This window comes from Camellia sinensis, chromosome 2, assembly GCF_055761805.1.
Source record: "Camellia sinensis isolate YWXY chromosome 2, ASM5576180v1, whole genome shotgun sequence".
NCBI lineage: Eukaryota > Viridiplantae > Streptophyta > Magnoliopsida > Ericales > Theaceae > Camellia > Camellia sinensis.
Genome location: NC_138962.1, coordinates 108,715,700 through 108,721,593, shown reverse-complemented (window position 1 = coordinate 108,721,593; position 5,894 = coordinate 108,715,700). Strand labels below are relative to the sequence as shown.

Sequence of the window (5,894 nt, the reverse complement as noted above, 5' to 3'; positions counted from 1 at the left end):
AGAAGCAAATAAATACTCCCAAGAGTTTACAAGTTTCCAAGGCTTAAGCCCGGTTACACAAAAACGGTTATTCAAACCCACACATACAAAGCCCTTGGCTTACAAATAGAATCACAACAAACGAGAACCTTGTGCTCTCAACATACACATTTCCACGCCCTCAGTTAGGCGGATTCACCATGTCTTTTCCTGCACAAAAATCCCGCAGGATGAGCATATAGCCCAGTAGGAAATCCTTCACAAAGTATATACATTTTATACAAATCTCAAGAGATGAATGCATATGCCACGCCATGCCTTTTTACAAATAATTCACATCTTCATCCTTTGAAAACCATCACGCTCAATGATGCCATGCAATTTTCCTATTTGTTCAAAGCTTAACAATTTAACTCAAGGGGCAGTAAATACAACTCTAGTAATCCCTAGGTCTGTGTCTGCAAGTAGACTATATAAGTATTACCAATTCGTCATTTTTACCAGTATCAACTACAAGGCTCGATACCCATAATCTGTCATTTTTACTAGTATTAACTGGAAGGCTTGACACCTATCTTCTACGCTACCTTTCAAGGCTTACCACCGTATTCACCCCAAAACCAATTCATGAAAACTTGTTTTTCAACATTCTTTACTCTATGCAAAGTTTTCAAATCAAATTTCAAAGCTCTTCATTATCAATGAATTGATATGCCAATGTATCAATTGATGCAATGCAACATTTTATCCATTTTCAATTCTTCCACACAATATTTCCATTGTGATCAAAATTTCCATTTCTTCTTTCAATACAATTTCACAAGATGAATAAATACATTTATTTCAATTCATCCAAGGGATAACATAACTCCCACATTTCAAGCAGTCTCAACAATTCCTATATTCCATGAAAACATCATTTATATGTAAATAAATAAACAATTTTTCTAACATCATTTATTTTGGCACACAAAACAAATATAACAACATCTTCCAAAGATTTTCAACATCTTTCTAAAAACCCTTAAATTTTTAGGTTTTCTCACCAAAACTACTCATCCCCAAAATATTTGAAGGAATCTCAACAAAATCGTCTTTCTTCAATCAATATAGTCAAAACTCTAAATTTCTATTTTAAAAGGAACTAGAAGATAAACCCATTTTCAAAAATTACTCATCTTTTTGAATCAACAATAATTTTTTTTTTTTTAACTTAACAAAGGATGATTTTGAAAATCATCTAGATCTTGCAAATATATATATAATTCAAAGAAAATCCCTACCTCAAGTTTTGAAGAAAGATTGAGATGAAACCCCAAAATTTACGGTGTCAAAACTCGATCTCCACAGCACCCAACGAAGCCCTCGTGGAGATAACCAACTTTGGTGAAAAACTTAGGCCTAAATCCCAATGGATTTGTAGAAATCAAAGAGAGATGGTGGCTTCTAGAGAGAGAAACTGCAGATTTAGGGTTTTTGAGTGAAAAGGAGATCAAAAAATGAAGCAAAATGGCGTTGCTAGAAACTGATATACACCAGGCTCGCTCGAGCGAAGGAGTTCTCACTCGAGCAACCAGACACAAAAAGGTCGCCTCGCTCGAGCGCAAGAAGCATCGCTTGAGCGTAGAATGTAAAGCTTCAGGTCTGCCACCAACATAGACACACGCTCGAGCGCAAGAAGTCTCGCTCGAGCGAAGAAACAATTTCACAAGTTTCGCTCGAGCACAAGAAGCCTCGCTCAAGCGACGAAGCAGATTACACAAGGCTTGCTCAAGCGCAAGAAGCCTTGCTCGAGCGAAGAAGCCAAAATCTGGGTAACAATATTCTAGACCAACTAACAACTAACCTGTTCCAAACACGCCCAACATAATCCAAAACTCAAATACAAAGAGTTAAAGGAAGGAAACAAGACATAGATAACTGTATACAATCACAGAATCCAAGTCTGGAATACAACGAAAGTTGGGGTAAAAACCGGGATCGCTATAGAGGGGGTTTTGAAAGTATAATTGTTTTCTTGGTCCTTTTGACAATAAAAGGAAGGTAAGGGAGTTCATAGCCAAATTTTTCGAATAATTTTGGGATGCAAATTGAGTAAATAATTTTGGAGTAATGAATAATTTAGAACTAATTCTATAGTTTTGAACTAATTATACGATATTGTTTTTAAATATACATTTTACAATAGTTTAGTAATTTTGTTTAACGTTAAATTTGTTATAAGAATATTTTTCGTTAAGTGTGTGCATAGAGTGAAAATTGTGTGTAGAAATAGAAGCTCCCCCATCGCCACCATCCAACACAAGTAGGGGTTTCAAAAAAATTGGTAGAATCAATAAATTAATTCAATCCGGCCTAACTTGGTTTAGTTCTTGGTTCTAATTTGTTGATTATTTTTTTAATACTTTTTTATACAAAAATATAAATACAGAAGTTATTAATAAGATTTGAATATTAATCTTGATGGTGAAATTAATAAACTCTTATCAGGTTAACTAAATTAATTATTTTTAATTTATATAGTATTATAAAAAAATATAGAGTTTTTGTTATATAAAATTTCTAGGGCAATTATTAACAAGTCCTCTTTGAAAGTTGTGTGGTCTATTTAATCCCATAACCTTTTGTTTATATCCAAAAGTCATGTAACGTTTTTCTTCTTCTCTGCCTTCGTTCGTCTCTTTTTCTTTTCATGATTTCTAACAATCGGTGACCGACGTTGACGTCTTGCTTCTTCTCTTTCTCTTTCTTACTTCACCGGCTATCACCGACCACTAACTCCTTACTTCACCCTCATCGACGGCGAATGATGTGAGTTTCCGGCGAAAAAGATAAGTAAATTTACTCAAATCTGATGTATATCTAAATCAAATCTGAGTAGATCTACATTAGATCTGGCTAGATTTAAACCAAAAATAGTTACCAAAGTACAATACTCTCTCTATATCTATCTCTCTCCTTCGATTTCTCAATTTTTCTACCTTTTCTCTATTACACACTTCTCTTTTCCTGTTTAAATGGAGAAAATTTTCGAGTTCTAAATAAGTTGTTTTCGAGTTTTAGTTACAAGGGGTGAAAACTGTAAAATTTTATAGTTTCAATTTTTTTAGTGTTGAAATGAATCATACTTTAAAATTGCAAAATTTTACAGTTTGATAACATTCTTTAGAATTATAATTTTTTTGTAGTTTCATAACATGTATTTCAATTTGATTAACAAGGATAAATGTTTCATAGATTTTTCCTTTGAAACTGTAATATTTTACATTTTCAAAGCATACTTTTTAGTTTGATCAATATTGAAAATTATTTGTTTAAACCCTACAAAAATTGAAAAATAACATATGTTTTTTTTTTTGTTTTTTTTTCACATTGTTGTTGTTTTTTATTGTTATGTTTTTTATTTTATTTTATTTTATCAATTTTTAACTCATTTTGCTATTTTCTTCCTCTAATTTTTCCATTTTTTTTCCAAGCAATATTCTGGATATTTCGGTGAGTCTCCGATGAAGTTTTTAACGTTCAGCGAATGCTCTGGACATTCTGGCGACTTCCAGTGATACTTAAAACACTCTGGCAAACTTCTGACAATTTTCCAACGACTTCCTGGTGACCGTCTGACAAAAGTTTGACGGTGATGGGATGTAGCAACATCTGTAAAAAAGAATTTAAAAAAAGATTTTTTTTAATAACAATTAAAAATGTGTAAGACTAATTGTTAAAAATATTTTGTTTTGGGAGTAGATGAATTTTAAATTTTGTGTATGAGACTTATGAATAAGTTTTCCAAATTTCTTAGACCATAGAATTCAATCGAATCGAATCAAACCAAACCAGTTTTTTTGATTCAATTCTGATTCAGTTATATACGTTCATAGATTCGGTTCCTAATTTCTTCTAAAACCGGACCAATGCAATCATGACCAAACCTAGGCAAACAGAATGAAAAACCTAGGCAGGCGATAACAGAATGAAAAACCTCGCGTGTGGAGAAAGGAAAGGTTTTGATGCCCTTTATTTCTAGTAGGAATCAATTTCTTAGTCAGAGAGATCGTAGCACAGAAACACTTCTCAACCCAACTTTGTCTACTCTGTTCTGCTCTTCAAGTAATGAGTTTCCTAGTAGTTACGTACTATATATATACTATACTATACTATAACCTGATTATCTTCAGCCGCCCTTACTACCATTTATCAATTTCTTCATCCCATCGATTTCCCTCTTCTCTTTAATCTTTTCGTTATCTGCTTCTGCATATATCTCCACCGCTCTTAATCTGTTCGGTTTTTTGAAATAATCAAAAGGGTTTTTTGTTTTCTTATTATAATCTGTTGCCATGATGAGTTCTTCTGGTTCTGGTTTGTTATTGAATGAATCCAATGATTTTGAGGACGACGAAGTTGCAGAAAAATCCTTTTGTGGTCGTTATGTGAGGTACAATGAAGTATTGGACAGAGGACCACGAAATACTGTCTATATAGGCTTTGATTTAGTTGATGGAATGGAGGTCACTTGGAACAAAGTCACCGTTGATGATTCGTTTCAATCCGAGGAACACATGCACAGATTGAATACGTTGCTGAAGCCATTGAAGCACAATAACATCATCAAGTCATGCAGCTATTGGGTGGATCATCAAACCAAAACCATCAACATGATTTCTGAGTCATTCACTTCTGGGAGTTTGAGGCAGTTCCGCCAGAAACACAGGAATGTCGACATCATCGCCATAAAAAACTGGGCTCGGCAGATTCTTCAAGGTTTGTGCTATCTCCATACTCGTGATCCGCCTATTGTTCATGGAGATTTGACCTGTCAAAATATTTTTGTCAATGGAAACACTGGACAAGTTAAAATTGGGTATATAGGGTTACCAACTATAATGTTGCAACCCCCAGAGCTCCATGAGAAACAAATAGAATATAGCCCTGTTGTTGATGTACATTCATTTGGATTGTGTATGCTCGAATTGGTTACTTCTGAATATCCATACAGTTATAGTGATGGCAAAACTCAAGCACTGCTTGCCAAAGTGAAGGACACACAAGTTAAGCAGTTCATAGGCAAATGCCTTCTTTCAGCATCCACAATGGAACTCTTGAAAGACCCATTCTTTGAAATACCTGCTTTTACAACGTTCGTCAATGACACTCCTGATCTGGTTTCTGTTCTGGAATTTAAGATATCCAACAAGAAAAGTGAATTCAGATTGAGAGGGGAAAGAGCAGATGGAAACTCCATTTCATTAATGTTGCGCATTGCTGATAAGTGTAGTGGTCGGGTGACGAAAATTGAGTTTGTGTTTAATCTTGATGCGGATTCGACTCTCTCAATAGCTTGGGAGATGGTGGAACAGCTTGAACTGCCGAAAGAAGATGTGAGTTTGATCGCGGAGTTAATGGATAACGTGATCATGAAAATGGTGCCTTGCTGGATGCCTTCCTCTGTTAGGTTTAGTGGTGTGAAGTTTTCATATGGGGATCCAATCCTTGTTTCTTGATTCAATCTATTCAAGCAAAGTAAGTTTTGAGAATGAATACTGAATGATGTAATTAATACACTGCTATCTCTGATTAATACATTGAAATTAAATGATCATTTCAGGAGCTTTCACATTAACTCTTTGCTTACTATATTGGCATCCTGCTTTTGCAATTTCATGAATATTCACCAGCCAAAAACAAATAGCATTAGACATATCTAATTTTAAAACAGCATTTACATTCCATACTTCATTGTAGTTTTTCTGTTAATTTCTCTTGCTTGCACGTATAGTAGACTAAGGCGAATTGATAATGTGTAATAAATTGTTTTATTGAGAGAATATGAATGCCCAAATCAATCATGAATCCCTCAGAATCAGGTGTGTTTGATTAGCTCTCCATCGTTGCTTCTAAAATCATTCAAATACGTC

General features: G+C 34.3%; 1 pseudogene across 1 annotated transcript; it reads left to right on the top strand.

Moving 5' to 3' along the window:
• The first annotated feature begins 3,610 nt into the window (after positions 1 to 3,610).
• Positions 3,611 to 5,599, top strand: LOC114296932 (putative serine/threonine-protein kinase WNK4 pseudogene; annotated as a pseudogene). The gene has a single exon (XR_014361520.1). The product of XR_014361520.1 is annotated as a putative serine/threonine-protein kinase WNK4 pseudogene (transcript).
• The last annotated feature ends 295 nt before the right edge of the window (positions 5,600 to 5,894 follow it).